We start from the raw sequence: 18,972 nt of genomic DNA on the forward strand, positions 1-18,972 counted from the left end.
CGCCGTTCACCTTCACACACCTTTTCCTCACACGCGCGCCATTTTCTCTCACACAGCGCACCACGGACCTCCCACAAACGCCCGCGGTACGCTGGGATCCCAAGCGCGTGAAAATTCTTTTCGCGCCAAACAATCTCCCGCAAAATCTTTTTACACCATATACCACCTAACTCACCTTTGGGATCCTCCTCTCCACACGCACCTGCAAATCTTTATAAGGATTAGCAAGTACGGCATCAGGATCTGAATTCAGACTTTGTATGCATTCCATTTCTATCTCCGATTTAATTCCTCTCTCTGCCGTCTCTCCATTCCTAATTTCCACTATTTCTTGTGTTATCACACATTTTGTGCAATTGTGGGCAAAGGAGCTATAGTTTTATGGGGTATGGCTGTGAAAACTAGCCCGGGAGGGTTAGGTTATAATGTATACGGATTTAGAAAAATGACCATAAATACTGTAGATTTAAGTAGCGACATGTACTTGTAGAGGGAACGTAGCAGTTTACTGGATTATAACGACGTGGGATGTGCAATTCCTAATTTCCACTTTTTTTTCCGATGGTTTAAAATTTGGTTCGGGCTCCAAATCCCACTCCCCGACACCAATTGTTGCGGATCTCGATTACGGCGCTCCCCTTACCGAGGGGGGTTTAATCCCCTCGTCTATTTCACTGGCCGTCCAAGTCCGAGAAGATATCGCGCGCCTTTGCGGGGTTGAGGTTGACCAGGGTGACTGGTCAATGGAGTCCCAGATACCTTCGCCAACCTCTCCGCAAAGCAGGACGATACTTCTGCTCAATCCACGGACAAGATGGAAGATTGCCGAGCGGTTTAGCAATCCGAGGCTCGAGCCGTTAGCAATAAAACTAACCCGATTCTGAGCGGTTCTAATCGTGCCACAGGTATTCAATTGGGAAAAGACTAAAGCGACCGGATGAGAGGAAGCAAAGAATGAGAAGGGTAAAGGAAGAACAAATATGATTTATTACTATCTAAAAGAGGAAACGAAAGAAGGGAATATACAAGAAGAGGAAACAAAAGGACATAGGGAAACCTTAGACACTCTTATATAACACGCCCATGACAATACAAACAGACTCACACGGATTGGTCGCTGGTAGGGGAGGAAGGTCCAGGCAGATGGTTCCAGGCGATGGGGTGGTCCAGGCTCCGGGTCTGCGGGCGAAGAACGGCTGGCAGCTTAACGCGCGACCGGACCTCACAAACGCGAGGGGCTGGAATGCGCATGCGTACAGCCGTTCTGAACGCTTTCAAAACCACGGCAGTTCGTATTGACAACGATCGTCCCAAACGATCCTCTGCGCAATGTTCTTATGTTCGCCGCCTCTGCGCTGTTCTCTCGCATCTGCCGATCTCCCCCGCATCTGCTCTCTCGTTCATCTCCCGAATCCTCTCTCTCTCTCGCCTGTCTCTCTCCGTGAAAGGGCTTTGCGCTCCCGCTTTTATTGCAAGCTTTGCATATTAAGACACGTCCGCTTTGCTCCACCCACCGGTGAACACGCCTCGGCCCGGATTGGCCGCGAGGGTTCATCAGTACCTCCCCTCGTGACACGTTGATGGGGCCACGCCTGTGTTCCTGGCGGCTCCTCCCTTTTTCTCCCACTCTGACCGCGTGCGTAATGGCGGCGGGCAGGAACAAACCAAAAGGGAGCGACGCTGCAATACGGCTACTGGCACTTTGGAGAGAGAGAGAGAGAGAGATTGGGGATAATTGAAGGGGCCTAGGTTATTTGATTAATACAACGCAGATTCAACTATTGGAAACAGATCCTTACCTGAAACACAGACTAATGAAATAACTAAAAAAGAATCTATGGTGTCCTACATGGCCTAACTAGGGTGCAACCTTTACAAAGGGGGATATTTACAAGAATTATTATTTTACAAAGTGAAGGTTCTAAAAACCGTAACAATATATGTGTATATGTATATGTATGTATGTATGTATGTATGTATGTATGTATGTATGTATGTATATATAATATATATATATATATGTATGTATGTATGTATGTATGTATGTATGTATGTATGTATATATAATATATATATATATATATATATATATATATATATATATATATATATATATATATATATATATATATATATATATATATATATATATATATATATATATATATATATACTAGCTGAGGTACCCGGCTTCGCCCGGGTTGAATAAGAATAATACAAATATATGATGAAAAGAACATGTATATTTTAGAGCAATATCACAGAACATTTCCTACATGACGTTTTGTCAATTTTCAATTTCTCAAAACCTCTTGGTATACAACATTTCTGGTTTTCTTACTTGGTGCCAAGACATAAAGATTGCTTGGTTTTCCAACCTTCGAGCAGCCCACGTACAGCTGGCCATGGGAAGTACCCGGCATTGCCGGGCGGGGGAAGGGAGGGGAGGAGGAAGGGAAGGGCAGAGGAACGGGGGGGGGGGGAGGGGAGGAGAGGGTGGGGAGGGGAGAAGAGGAGGGAGGGGGAGGAGAGGAGAGGAGGGAGGAGGAGAGGGGAGGGGGGAGGGGGTAGGGGGAGGGGGGAGGGGGAAGGGTGAGGGGGGGAGGAGGAGAGGGGAGGGGGAGGGGGGAGGGGAGGGGGAGGGGGGAGGGGGAGGGGTGAGGGGAGGTGAGGGGAGAGGGGAGGGGGGAGGGGGGAGGGGAGGGGGGAGGGGAGGGGGAGGGGAGGGGGGGAGTGGAGGGGAGGGGGAGGGGGGAGGGGAGGGGGGAGGGTGGGTGAGGGGGAGGGGTGATGGGAGGGGGAGGGGGAGTGAGGGGGGAGGGGGAGGGGAGGGGGGAGTGGAGGGGAAGGGGGGAGGGGGGAGGGGGAGGGAGGGGGAGAGTGGGGGAGGGGGAGGGAGGGGGGAGGGGGAGGGGAATGGGAGGGGGGAGGGGGGGCTTTGCCCGGGTTGAATAAGAATAATACAAATATATGATGAAAAGAACATGTATATTTTAGAGCAATATCACAGTACATTTCCTACATGACGTTTTGTCAATTTTCAATTTCTCAAAACCTCTTGGTGTGCAACATTTCTGGTTTTCTTACTTGGTGCCAAGACAAAGATTGCTTGGTTTTCCAACCCTCGAGCAGCCCACGTACAGCTGGCCATGGGAAGTACCCGGCATTGCCGGGCGGGGGAAGGGGGGGAGGAGGAAGGGGAGGGGAGGGGAACGGGGGGGAGGGGAGGGGAACGGGGGGGGAGTGGAGGGGAACGGGGGGGGGGAGGGGTGGGGAACGGGGGGGGAGGGGAGGGGAACGGGGGGGGAGGGGAGGGGAACGGGGGGGAGGGGAGGGGAACGGGGGGAGGGGAGGGGAACGGGGGGGAGGGGAGGGGAACGGGGGGAGGGGAACGGGGGGGAGGGGAGGGGAGGGTAAAAGGGGGGGAGGGGAGGAGAGGGTGGGGAGGGGAGAAGAGGGGGGGAGGGGAGAAGAGCGGGGGAGGGGAGAAGAGGAGCGGAGGGGAGAAGAGGAGGAGAGGGGAGAAGAGGAGGGAGTGGAGGAGGGAGGGGGAGGAGAGGGGAGGGGGGAGGGGAGGGGGGGGGGAACGGCTAGCTTGGCAAGCGATAGCAGGATTTTTACTTTTATTTTTACCTCAATGAGGGCTATATATATAGTCCGTGCTTGGAGCCTTCAAGTTCAACATAAAGTTTTTTAATGAAAAATAATGCAGATGTATAACTATCCACCAATGCAAGTTCAGAAATGAATGCAGATCCTTTACTTTGCGATACAAATGCAATTCCCGCCATTTCCACTCACGATCGAGGCCCTCCACAGTGGCCGCGCCTCTTCTTCCTCCTACAACTTTGTCTCGCTTCTTTCACTCAAAATGTACGAAATTCTGCCGCATGAAATTATGTAGAGGCCTCGTCGGGGGGATATAAGGTACATAAGGAAGGCGTTGTAACAGAAGATTCAAAATAAAAGTGGAAGAACATGAGGAAATGGGAGCTATTCTGGACCCACAGCCAAACCCGACAAACCATTGCAATACACCCCAAACGTCTATCGCCGCCACAAACCACCATGGAATTGCAGGTGGCGCGGTTTTTTTTAAACCATTGATATCTATCTATAATTCCAGTAATCTCTGTCTGTCTGTCTGTACGTCTGTACGTTTGTTTGTTTGTCTGTGACCGCTGTTTCTCGACAACCACGGGTCCGATATACTTTTAACTTGCCAGGTATATTGCTGGGGACCCGAGGATGTGCCTTTTCAAGGTTTCATATTAATCGGACAATTACTTACCGAGCTATGTCCAAAAAACGATTCAACCAATCAGAGAGCAGCGAACTATCGCGTGTGCCGAACGTGGCGGACACACTCTGCCTCGGACGGCACATTTGACAGCGTATTCATTTATTTCACGTTTGCAAACTATGTTGGCGTTAAACTATGTTTTACAACTAATAAAAACGAATTTGCGATTCATTCGCTTTCCTGCGCGTTTGTGCACGCGATGGCGATTTCTTTACCAAACTCCGGAAGCCGTTCGCTTTGGACCAAACCATTGCATGTAAATAGAGGGGGGGGATTGTCACCACTCGCAAGCCGTTCGCTTTGGACCAAACCATTTCATGTAAATAGAGGGGGGGGATATAATTTTAGATATAGATATAGTACGGGCATGCCCTAGTTAAAATAAAACGTAGCTTATAACCACCAGGATTTTATGCTGATTCCGAATCTGTGTCTAAAACTTTTCTCTGATGTGTAGTTCTTGAGTTATAAGCGACATCCAGACAGACACACATATACACACACACACACACATATACACACATATACACACACACACACACACACACACACACACACACACACACACACACACACACACACACACACACACACACACACACACACACACACACACACACACACACACACACTCCTCCTTTATACATAGAGATATATACATATATATATATATATATATATATATATATATATATATATATATATATATATATATTGTTATGGATTTGAGAATTGTGTTTTTTTTTTTTGTGTTGTTGTAAAATATCACCCTCCTTCCTCCATTTGTTGTGTATAAAGGTCAAAGGTCGTTCCCGTTAGTTATTCCATATACCACACGTAGCCAATCATAGATTTCCTCCTTGTTCAGTAGTTATCTCCTTATTATGTGTATTAGATTAAGGCTGTGTCTTCCATTAATTGATACTCCATTGCACCGAAGTCAAATAAGCTAGGTCCCCTTTCGTTTTCATCCCAGCGGTGCGAGTGGTTTTCCATCGCCGCAAGACTCCATTAGCCACGAGGTAATCTCGGAGAAGAAGAGGGAGGAGCCAAATCACAGGCGTTGCCCACCCATCGTCATCAAAAGGGTGGAGCCAGCGAGCCCTCACCAGCCAACCAGGGCTGGAGAGATACCATCACGGGCGTGATAAAAATAGCGTGTTATAAAAGCGCCCGCGCAAGCATTTTCAGAGAGATGCGGCAGATGAGTTCAGATGCGTCAGAGAGTCGGCAGTCCACCGGGAGAGAGTTGAGTGGAGTTGTTCAGTTCAGTGGAGGAGGAGCAGTGAGGTCGAGCGCAGGAGGCGGAGGACGCGTGAGGCAGCTGCCGGTGTGAAACCGTATACGTGGAGCTGCCGGCTCCTCGCTGCCAGCCCGAAGCAGAGCTGTGTTTGCCAGGTTTTCGCCTCGACCCCAAAGCATGGATCGGAGCACGCGCTTGAAGCTGGACCTCGACGCCTACCATCTGCCGGGAACCTTCTTCTAGTCCTTCATCCCTGCCATTCCATCCTTCTTGTGTACGTGAGTTTGTTTTGTTTGTTCTGTCCTGGGGTTGTAAGTAAGACTGCCATAGGTAAGCTAGCGTTGCACTGTGTCCTTCTGGTCCGTCCCTCTTTCTGTCTTTATTTTCTTATTCTTCCTTGGTTCCTTTGATACTTGTAAATAGTAGTAATAAATCATATTCGTATTTCCTACCTTTTGCCTTCTTCTTCTTCTTCTTCTTCTTCACATCCGTTCGTCTTTGAGGTTTCCACATTGAATACCTGTGGCACGATTTGGCCAACGTTCAGGATCGGGTTAGTCTCTGCTAATGGCTCGAACGTCGGGTTGCTAACACCGCTCGGCAATTATAACATCTAAAACCGGGGTTCGAGCGGGAGTCCCTCCCTTGCTTCACGGTCAGGAGTGGCACTCAGGTCCTTGGGACTTTTTGTAGACCAAATACCCTGGGTGCTCCCGACCGGAAGGAGCGTTGGGAGCCCCAGGACTCACGTCGGTCAGTCGCAGACATGGGGATTAATCCCCCCTTCTTAAGGGGGAAAGGCCGACGTAGAGATCCGTAACAATATATATATAATCAACGACATAACAGCGTGACGAGCGATGTCCCGATCTCCTGTGGACCGAAGTCCGAGACCAAAGCGTCACCTCCGTCCCGGACTGGAAGTTTGGGACGATTACACCTCCACACAATTCAAAACACCTCACCACCACGAAATTGAAAACACCACACAGCCACGAAATTAAAAACACCTCAGCCACGAAACACGAAATTAAAAACACCTTACAGCCATGAAACATGAAATTAAAAACACCTCACAGCCACGAAACACGAAATTAAAAACACCTCACAGCCACAAAACACGAAATTAAAAACACCTCACAGCCACAAAACACGAAATTAAAAACACCTCAGCCACAAAATACGAAATTAAAAACACCTCACAGCCACGAAACAGGAAATTAAAAACACATCACAGCCACGAAATTAAAAACATCTCACCACCACGTCATTTAAAAACACCTCACCACCACGTAATTCAAAACACCTCACCACCACGTAATTCAAAACACCTCACCACCATGCCATTTAAAAACACCTCACCACCACGTCATTTAAAAACACCTCACCACCACGTAATTCAAAACATCTCACCAGGGCGTGCGGTGCGATCGGCGGAGATAACATGGCGTCAGGAACGGCATCCGGCCATAAAAAAAACATTGCCTCAAACAGGGAACCATGATTGTCATGGGGCCCGCAAGGCTAACCCCCGCTCTAGCGGGGAAAATGGCCTTAAAACGATCATTCATTCATTCATTCATTCATTCACCACAACATAATTCAAAACACCTCACCACCACGTAATTCAAAACACCTCACCACCACGTAATTCAAAACACCTCACCACCACATAATTAAAAACACCTCACCACCACATAATTAAAAACACCTCACCACCACGTAATTATAAATACCTCCCCACCACGTAATTATAAATACCTCACCACCACGTGATTTAAAAACACCTCACCACCCCCTCATTTAAAAAGATCTCACCACCACATAATTCAAAATACCTCACCACCACGTGATTCAAAACCACCACCACGTTATTAAAAACACTTCACAACCACAGAAACAAAAGTTTGAGGGAGTCGTTAAGTGACAACACAGACACTGCCCAGATGTGTAGATATCTATCTATAATTCCAGTAATCTCTGTGTGAATGTCTGTGTGTCTGTGTGTCTGTGTGTTTGTCTGTGACCGCTGTTTCTCGACAACTACCGGTCCGATATACTTGAAACTTGCCAGGTATATTGCTGGGGACCCGAGGATGTGCCTTTTCAAGGTTTGAAATTAATCGGAGAAGTAGTTACCGAGCTATGTCCAAAAAACGATTCAACCAATCAGAGAGCAGCGAGCTATCACGTGTGCCGAACGTGGCGAACAGACTCTGCCTCGGACGGCACATTTGAGAGCGTATTCATTTATTTCACGTTGGCAAACTATGTTGCCGCTATGTTGGCGTTAAACTATGTTTTAAAACTAATTAAAACTAATTTGCGATTCTTTCGCTTTCCTGTGCGTTTGTGCACGCTATGGCGATTTCTTTACCAAACTCCGCAAGCCGTTCGCTTTGGACCAAACCATTTCATGTAAATAGAGGGGGGGGGGGGGATTGTCACCGTACTCGCAAGCCGTTCGCTTTGGACCAAACCATTTCATGTAAATAGAGGGGGGGGGGGGGGGGGGATTGTCACCGTACTCGCAAGCCGTTCGCTTTGGACCAAACCATTTCATGTAAATAGAGGGGATATAATTTTAGATATATATATAGTACGGGCATGCCCTAGTATAGATAAATGACTGTACCCGAGTTGCTGTTTTGTCATGGTTTACACTTTACACCAATCATAATTCAAACAATCATAATGCACAACTGTATTTGTAATATACGTGATATTACCTTTTATAAACAATTGAAGTTGAAAAAAAAAACATTTCCTGAAAAAATTAAGAAAAAAAAAAAGAACATTGGAAAATTTTTCAAAAATCATACCCTTAGGATATACCGACTGGAGAGATATGTGCATACCAGAAGTTTGGAACGATGTCACAAAAGTTTGAGGGAGTAGTTCAGTGACAACACAAGACAAGACAGACACTGCACAGATATATATATATATATATACTAGCGGGGTCACCCGTGGGAATCCCACGGGCATGGATGTGTGTGACGAATTTAAAATATATGTCGACTGTTATTTTAGGCGGTGTATTTTCGTTTATAATCATGGCGCGATTTTAAAATATATATCTCTGCATTTTCCTCTCCAATACCTCCTCACACTTTACACACACACCGGCCCATGTTTACACACACACACACACACACACACACACACGTATCCACACATATGCACATTATACACATATATACATCTACACACACACACACACACACACACACACACACACACACACACACACACACACACACACACACACACACACACACACACACACACACACACACACACACACACACACACAACAACATGCATTTTAAGGCCATTTTCCCTGCTAGAGCGGGGGTTAGCCTACATACACATACACACACATACATACATGCACGCACACACACACACATACATGCACACACACATACATGCACACACACACACATGCACACACACACACACACACACGTACACATGTCCCACATGTATATATCCCACATTCCACATGTATATACATGTTTAAATTGTAAGTGCCCTTCCCCCTCCCCCGCCCGGCAACGCTGGGTACTTCTGCTGGTAACTAATAAAATAAAAACGAAGAAATATCTCTCGGTAATTTCATGAAACTCGGTGGAATTGGATGAAATTCGCTCGGTGAATTCACTCGGTTTATTCGGTTCGGCTCGGTTCACTCGGTTTAAAGAAAAAGCGATAATGTCGACATGTTGCCGTCTGTGTCATGTTGGGCGGTGTATGATACTTGTTGGCGGTGTTGGGCAGTGATATGGTGTATTTTTAAAAATACATCTCTGCGTTTTCCATCCGATGGTCTAAAACCATCAATAAAAATGAAATCAGATGGTGAGTTAGATTGGAGATAAAGGCGTGAGAGAGACTCAAGATCCGAAGGATCGGATCGGATTTTCTTCCCGTTTTTTTTCAACCGAGTCTAAAACTATGTTAGCGACTGCGAAAAATGAAATGATATATCGAATTAGAATTGAAATAAACCTGTGTGAGAGAGAAAGACAGCACGGGCCTAACTAAACAGGCCTCAAAGCTATTCGAGAAGGAGGAGTGGGTGGAGCTACTCTGCAAACCGAGTAAGCCACACCCCCGGACAGACGTCCAACAGAATCACCGTAGCCTATTATAATATAGATATAGATATATATATTATTTTAACAAGGTTCATACAGCCAAAGAATGCAAAAAATCAAGGACTTTTCCAGGACTTTTCCAGGACAAAAAATACTATTTTCCAGGACAATATTTTATTTTTTTCACAAAAACAAAGTGCATTTTTCACAATATAATAAACTTTATTATGAAATGACAAGTTGTTGACATTATCTTGTAATGTGTACCTGTTGTTGTCCGATGCAGATTAGTTGTCACTTTTAGGCACAAGTTTATTTACAGTTATGTACATTTACAAGCATATGTCCCAGGGTATTCACATTTACATGCTTTTCAACTGCCTGGCCTTCTCGACCAGTTGCTCTTCAACTAATTTTAAGTCAACTTCCTTGCGTTTGGCCGACTCGCGTAAGCTGTTCGCTTTGCGAATGTGTGTAAAATCATGCTCCTTCTCTGCCCTCAATGAAAAGTCATCTGCAGATTTCTGCAGGGAATCTATGTCTGTTTTAAGTCTCTTTTGCTGAATTTTAATTTCTGCCACTTCCTCTTCCATTTTACGTTTCCTGGCGATGGCTGGCTGTAGTTCCTTTGAGCGCTTCTGCTCGTCGAGATGGTCTTGGTATCTCCTTCGAGCTGCAGTAGCAGACAACAGAAGTTTTTTTGTCTAATTCAACATTCTGAACACCCCCAACAGCATGTAAATGGTCATATGACTCTCTGCGCGATGACAGAGTCTTCTTTCAGGTTTTCAACCTCCACCTCTTTGTTGATTGAGAAACCACGTTCTACAGTAGCCTGGCCATGGGACAGGAGCAGCAACAGGCTAACAGCATCCCACAGTTTTCTGAACTCCACCTTCCTCGAAATGTCTTCATGCCAAAGAGTGTCCAATCGAGTTTCTTTGCGATCAAAATGTTTATGTCTTAGGGATGCATCATCCAAGTATCTTGAATACTGGCAAAGGGCATCATCACCAGTTTCAGGGGTTATCCAGTGGGCATCCGCCAATAATCCCAAGGCTCTCCTCATTAACTTGACTGCTACATCCTTCTGTTCAAAATGCCTTGGGTCGAGACAAGCCAAGCTTCTCGCAAGCGGGTACTTGATCAGGCATTTTTCGATAAGTTTTCCGACAAGTTCAATCAACAGGGTTCGACACTCAATCCGGAATTCTAGAACAGCTCGGTCAGATACCTTCTTCGTCCGACAACTTTCTTTTAAAGCCTTGCTTGCAGCCAATCCGATGTCCAGCTTCGAAATATCAATGAAGTTTTTCTGATCCCTAACATCGAATGAAGCTAACTTGGCCACTGTTAAAGCGTCCGTCACCTTATGGTCGACAAATCTTTCAAGCAACCCTTGGATTAGATTCAGTAGATCATGGGTGATGTAGGGCAGCAGTGGTTGATCACTTTGATACATGGTCAGGAATGGTGTGATTTCTTGGGCGACCGCGAGAAAGAACTTGAGTCTGGCCAGTGTCAATGGTTCGTGGACAACTTTCTGGACATTTGAGAAGGACTGGTTGTCTGGTTTGGTGATGGCTTTCTTTTCTACTTTATCCACGTATTTACAGATGCTTTCCCATATTTCAATTGCCCTTGAAGCACATGGGGCGTTGTCCAGCCACCTGGTCTTACATAATTTCAAAGGGACCTTTGCTCCATCTGTAACTTCTATGTAATCTTCCCGTCTGGCAGGCGAGTCTCAGAATAGGGTGTAGAGAGCCCATAAAAGGATGGCTATGCCCATCTCAGACTTCTGAACTCCAGTTTGGAAAGCTCCATGACAGATGTGTAGGCCACAGGAGCCCACATCTAACAGTCTAATGTTTCTGTTGCCCTTTACTCAATCGCCAATGGCAATTTGCTGTAGTTTGTCATTTTATTCATATAATAAATACAGTTGGTTTATTGACAACTTTATGAGCAAGACAACATGTTTTCCCTTTAAACCTGCAGCAAAATGTAGATAAACAAAATCGAGTAGCTCTATTTACGTCCACGTGGTGGGTTTTGTTAAGGGCATCTGGAAACTTTAATTGAATTGAACCAATGAAATGCTGCAAATGCGCTAGCTGATCCCATCACAGAGTCAACCGAATAATAATAGAGTGCTATAAAACGGCCGAGGAGTACAAATGGGAGAAAAAGCAGTGATAAATACCTGTCCTTTGAGCGGTAGTTGGCCTTCCAAAATACTCTAATGTGCAAGTTCGACCCGACCGTTGATTCGATTCCTTTTCTTGCAGCAAGCGTTTGTGCTTTGCACCTTTCGAGTGGCTCTTCATCGCACTTTCACCCATGTTTCCGATATCAAAGCTTTTCTCACACAGACTGCACCGAGCTCTATGAATCGACTCTTTCTCCAACCAATCCCGATAATAGGGTTGGTTGAGCCACGCCAGATTAAAATGACAAAGCCTTGGCATTTTTTTCGCTGTTCAAACACGCCACGCGCAGTGCGCAATTGCGCATATGAAATTAACTTCCGGGTAGATCGGACATTTCCGTGAATATGTATAATTAGTTTCCGACGTCATAGCGAAGTATGCAGCCACTCACAAAGATCTTGATATGACCTCTAAATTTTGATTGGTCCAATGCTTTACTACGATTTTACTACAAATGATTTTATGAATGGACTGACCTATTTACATTTGATAAATTGCACACGGCGAAAGGCCGACACGTCGGAGCGGCCGACAGCCATAATACTTTTTCGGGACAAGAATAATCAATTTTTTCCAGGACTTTCAAGGACATTTGCAGTTTTTCCAGGACTTTCCAGTACTGGGAAAACATTTCCATTTTTCCAGGACTTTCAAGGACATTCCAGGACTGTGCGAACCTCGATATATCACATTTACATCACATTTACACATGAAAGCCCACAGAATCCTGTTTCTCACAGTCTGAGAGTCCTTTAGGTGCTTTTTTTGCAAACTCCAAGTGGGCTTTCATGTGTCTTTCACTGAGGAGAGGCTTCCGTCTGGCCACTCTGCCATAAAGCCCAGATCAGTGGAGTGTTGCAGTGATGGTTGTCCTTCTAGAAGTTTCTCCCATTCTCCACACAGGATCCCTGGAGCTCAGCCAGAGTGACCATCGGGTTATTGGTCACCTCTCTTACCAAGGCCCTTCTCCCCCGATTGCTCAGTTTGGCCGGCCGGCCAACTCTAGGAAGAGTCCTGGTTGTTCCAAACTTCTTCCATTTAATAATTATGGAGGCCACTGTGCTCCTGGGAACCTTCAATGCAGCAGAGATTTTTTTTTTGTAGGCTTCCCCAGATCTGTGGCCCGACACAATCCTGTCTCTGAGCTCTGCAGGCAGTTCCCTTCGACCTCATGGCTTGGTTTTTGCTCTGATATGCATTGTCAGCTGTGAGACCTTAAAGAGACAGGTGTGTGTCTTTCCAAATCATGTCCAATCAATTGAATTTACCACAGGTGGACTCCAATCAAGGTGTAGAAACATCTCAAAGTTGATCAAGATAAATGGGATGCACCTGAGCTAAATTTCAAGTGCCATAGCAAAGGGTCTGAATACTTATGTAAATGTGATATTTCAGTTTTTTCTTTTTAATAAATTTGCAAAACTTTCTAAAATCCTGTTTTCTCTTTGTCATTATGGGGTATTGAGTGTAGATTGATGAGGGAAAAAATGAATTTAAACGATATCAGCATAAGGCTGCAACATTACAAAATGTGAAAAAGTGAAGGGTTCTGAATACTTTCTGAATGCACTGTAAATACATACATTTCACCATTTGGCAATATCAGTGTTCGAGTTCGAGCACAGGATATTCGAGTTCATGAGATGACAATGATATCAAGTGTCATTCTGAAAGACGCAGCTGCTTACAGTAAATGAAACAGAAAACTAAATACTGCATTGGAGTCATCAGAAGGAAGCAAAAAAAAAGAAAGGTATGGAGCAAAGATTGAGTCATCAGGAGGAACCTGGATAGGATTTGGGTTTCAGCCACTACTCCTCTACCCTCAAACCTATCCAGGTGCAGCCAAGTAAACTTTCCAGAAAAAAAAATTCTGCAAGAATTCACTTCTCCGAAGACAGAGAGATAAAGAAAGAGAAATAAAGAAGAAGCAAGAATTAGAATGAAGAGAAATATGAAAAAGTAGAAAGAAATGTGAAAGGAACAAAGATCCCCGACTCTTAGCCCTGAATCCAAGCCCCGACCCCAAGCCCCGACCCCAAGCCCCGAACCCAAGCCCCGAACCCAAGCCCCGACCCCTAACCCCGACCCCTAGCCCCTAGCCCCGACTGGTTGCCCCGACTCCTAGAATGAATAAAGAAAAATATGTCGAAAAAAGTAGAAAAAGGAATACACATTCGCATATGAAATCAAATACATGTGGCACGATTCATCATGTATCCATGTATGGCAACCCTCAATCCCCTTTCCTCCCACTCCTAAAGATTCTGCCGCCCTTACGATACTTCAGAGCAGACAGAGGATTTTATAGACCTTCGTGGATCATTTGAAGACCCTGAGAGACCTCAAGGTCCGACGGAACACCACAAGTGAAGTGTAAATTTGGCGTGCTCACCATTCCAATCAAAATTGTCCTGATATTGAGACTGGGTCGAGTAGTTTGTGGGTTTGAAGGGTTGTCCCTTTTCCTAGACCCTTATGAGGCCTCTGGAGATCCTTAGAGACCTCAGGGTCCAATGGAATGCCGTCAGTGAGGTGTAAATTGGATGCGCTCGTAGCACACATAGTTTTGCATTGCATGTTCATTCTGAACAAAAATACCATCGTGAACCGAGCACGCTACTATTATGGCCCATATACCTGCATCATTCATGCACCCTATTATGTCACATTGTTTCATGGCAAGGGTTGTGAACGTCAAATTTAATTCTTCCCTCACATCTGGTCAGAGATCAGATATATGATGTTGCAGATTTTTCAGATAAATATTTAAATTCAACCAATTATGGCTGGAATACCACTTCACCAATGACATCATTGTTATCACCCTATATACCCCATGGGAAGTTGCCGACGAATGTCAAGTTTCAATTTTTTTTCGTTGAACGGTTTCACAGAAAATGATGTCCAAATTTTTCCCTTTAATCCAATATGGCTGTCATATCAGTGACCTATGGCATCAGAGTAAGCAATAAAATATTATCCATGGGAAGTCCCTCCTATGTTTAAAGTTTTGCATCAATGGGACAAGCAGTTGCATAGAAAACACTTTTCAAAATAAAATAGACAGCACACACATACATACACACACACACACACACACACACACACACACACACACACACACACACACACACACACACACACACACACACACACACACACACACACACACACACACACAAACAAACACACAAAAAAAACAAAAAAACAACAAACACAAAAAAACAAAAAAACACATACACAAACAAAAACAAACAAACACAGAAAAAAAACAAAAAACCCCCAAAAAAACAGCCAAACACACACACAAACAAACAAACACACACACACACACACAAAACACAGAAAAAAACACAGAAAAAACAAACAAACAGAAAAACAAACAAACACAAAAAAACAAAAACAAAAAAAACAAACACCAAAACAAGCAAACAAACACACACACAAAAACAAAAACAAACAAAAAACCCCAAAAAAAAAAACACACAAACAAAAACACACACAAAAACAAAAACACACAAAAACAAAAACAAAAAAACAAACAAAAACAAACACACACACACACACACACACAAAACAAAAAAACAAAAAAACAAACAAAAAAACACACACAAACAAACAAAAACAAACAAACACACAAAAAACAAACACAAAAAACAAACACAAACAAACAAACAAAAACAAACAAACAAAAAACAAACAAACAAACAAGAAGACATCATGCGGAAAATGATACTTACAAAATCTGCCCACCACCCCTAAGAAAAAAAAATTCCATTGATACAGTAAATTGTCCATTTCATCAACATTAAAATTGACAATCTTGATCAAAGCTCGGGTCAACAGGAAGAAAAGTGACTATTTTTCAGATGAAAAATGATGATTTTGTAAGGTTGACCTTGAGTTGACCTTTGACCTTTTGACCTCAAAAATATTTAGTTTCCCTATTTAGTGACTCAATGTGCAAATGCTGTTCAATTTTCAAGTCAATCGGATGAAAATTGAGGATTTTAAAAACTTGGCCTATGTTGACCTTTTGGCCCATGTTGACCTCAAAAATAGTTGGTGGTTGAATTCAGTGACCATATATGTAAATCCTCTTAGAATTTCAAGTCAATCAAATGAAAATTGGTGATTTTAGAAATTCGGCCTATGTTGACCTTTTGGCCTATGTTCACCTAAAATATAATTTGTGGTTGAATTCAGTGATCAGATATGCAAGTCATCTTCAAATTTCAAGTCAATTGGATGAAACTTGAGGATTTTAGAAATTTGGCCTATGTTGACCTTTTGGCCGATGTTAACTTTTTGGCCTATGTTGACCTTTTGGCCTGTGTTGACCTTTTGGCCTATGTTGACCTTTTGGCCTATTTTGACCTTTTGGACTATGTTGACCTTTTGGCCTATGTTGACCTTTTGGCCGATGTTGACCTTTTGGCCGATGTTGACCTTTTGGCCGATGTTGACCTCAAAAATACTTGGTGGTTGAATTCAGTGACCAGATATGCAAGTCCTCTTCAAATTTCAAGTCAATCGGATGAAAATTGAGGATTTTAGGAATTTGGCAAAGTTGGTGACCTTTACCCTATGTTGACCTTTTGACCTTTTGACCTCAAAAACAATACGCTTCTCAATTGGGACGACCTATACAACTTGGTGAAGTTTCGTGACGATCGGTTTCGAATTGTGACCTGTAGGCCGGTGACAAACAAACAGACAGACAGACAGACAGACAGACACAGACAGAACCACAAATGCCCTTGAACATACAGTCACGTGAAAAAGTAAGTACACCCCATGTAAAGTTTTGACTTTTTCAACATATTTCAACATACAGCTATTTGATCTTCATTTCAACAATATTGATAGATAAAGGTGATATAATATAACAAATATCATGGAACATTTACATTTTGTAGTCCATTGTATAATTTAAATAAACATAAATGCAAATTTCGCATGTGGAAGAAGTAAGTACACCCCATTAAATGTTTTTTAAAATTTTTAACATATGTGGACATATCAATATTTGATCTTCATTTAAACAGTATCTATAGATAAAGGTGATCTAATTGAACAAAAAACAATGATAAATTGACTTTGCAATAATTTATTCAACAAAAAATAGTTGCACAGCATGCACAGCTCGTTTCAAATCCCCCCCACAACATCTCAATGGGATTTAGATCCGGGCTTTGACTTGGCCATTCCAGAACCCTCCATTTCTTTCTTTTCAGCCATTCCTTGGTGGATTTACTGGTATGTTTAGGGTCATTGTCATGTTGCAAGGTCCACCTTCGGTTGAGCTTCAACTCTCCGACAGATGGCCTCACACTATCCTCAAGCACCCTCTGGTACAATGAAGAATTCATTGTGGATTCTATGATGGTGAGCTGCCCAGGCCCTGATGCAGCAAAGCTGCCCCAAACCATAATATTTCCACCACCATGCTTTACATTTGGTATCAGGTTCTTGTGGTCAAATGCCGTCTTTGGTTTTCGCCAAACATGTCTTCTGGTACTGTGGCCAAATAGCTCTACCTTTGACTCATCTGTCCAGAGCACATTGTTCCAGAAGTGCTGGTCTTTGCCTAGGTGTTCATTGGCAAACTTTAGTCTTGCCCTGATGTTCTTTCTGGACAGCAAAGGTTTCCTCCTGGCACACCTCCAATGTAGATCAAATTTGTGCAGCCTCTAATTATATCACCTTCATCTATCAATATTGTTGAAATGAAGATCAAATAGCTGTATGTTGAAATATGTTGAAAAAGTCAAAACTTTACATGGGGTGTGCTTACTTTTTCACGTGACTGTATCTGATCCTACTCCCAGATTTCACTCCAATCCATGTATCAGCTGGGTCAAAAATCAGTTCGGAATTAGTGTCTTTATAGCTACGATTGCATAGCAATGGCGGCTTGTTGGGTAACAAAATGGTGCATATTACAACAACATAATCGAGTTTGCCAGACTCTCTTTACAGGGCCTTCCTAAAGTATTCACAGCCCTTGACTTTTTTCACATTTTGTTGTTACAGCCTGAATTTCAAATGGATTAAATTGATATTCTGTCACTGATCAGCACATAAAATCCAATAACGTCAAAGTGAAAACGTTTTAGAATTTTAAAACGAAATAAAGAAATATCTAATTTACCTAAGTATTCAACCACCTGAGTCAATATACCTGGTGTTGGCCTAGGCCCTAGTGGTTAGGGTGCCGGCTTGAGAACATTAGGGCCTGAATTCAAATCCCGTAGAACAGCAGGTGGGGTAGACTCAGCCTGTCATCCTTCCGAGGTCAGCAAAATGAGTACCAGATAACTGGTTATAGAGAGGCATTGTATCAGTCGCAGATGCGCCCACAGAAAAATGATGCAACCAGCAGCCGGGTGGATGCGCACGAATCACCCACCACCTGAGTCAATAGTTCGTGGAAGCACCGTTGGTAGCGATTACAGCTACGAGTCTTCTTGGGTATGTCTGTATCAGCTTTGCAAATCTGGATTTGGGGATTTTCTCCCATTCTTCCCGCAGATTTTCTCAAGCTCTGTCAAGTTGGATGTGGAGCGTCGGTGAACAGCAATCTTCAAGTCTTTCCACAGATTCTCAATGGGATTAAAGTCTGGACTATGGCTGGGCCACTCAAGGACTTTCAAGTTATTGGTCTGAACCCATTCCAGTGATCCTTTGGCTGTATGCTTGGGGTCATTGTCCTGTTGGAAAGTAAATCTTCATCACAGTCTGAGGTCTTTTGCACTCTGAAATAGAAATCTTGAGGATAAACTTTCTCCTTTTGCACTCTGAAATCATCGGCAGGCCTATATTTGGCTCCATTCATTGTTCCCTCTATCCTTACAAGTCTCCCTGTCCCTGCTGCTGAAAAGCATCCCCATAACATGATGCTGCCACCATGCTTGACGGTGTGGTGTTGGATGGGTGATGAGTTGTGCTTGGTTTCCGCCAGACGTAGAGCTTTGCATTCAATCCAAAGAGTTCAATTTTCATCTCTTCACATCACTGAATATTTTTCCTCGTACTCTCAAAGTCTTTCATGTGCCTTTTTGCAAACTCGAGGTGTGCTGTCATGTGCCTTTTTTCTTAGGAGTG

At 43.9% G+C, this 18,972-nt stretch overlaps 1 protein-coding gene across 3 annotated transcripts in view; it reads right to left on the minus strand.

Annotated features, from left to right (window-relative positions):
- SLC12A9 (solute carrier family 12 member 9) overlaps positions 1–18,972 on the minus strand; it is a 162,882-nt gene that overhangs the window by 50,815 nt on the left and 93,095 nt on the right. The window lies entirely within an intron of this gene.

The sequence above is a fragment of the Myxine glutinosa genome, chromosome 5 (assembly GCF_964187855.1).
Source record: "Myxine glutinosa chromosome 5, kmMyxGlut1.1, whole genome shotgun sequence".
Lineage (NCBI taxonomy): Eukaryota > Metazoa > Chordata > Myxini > Myxiniformes > Myxinidae > Myxine > Myxine glutinosa.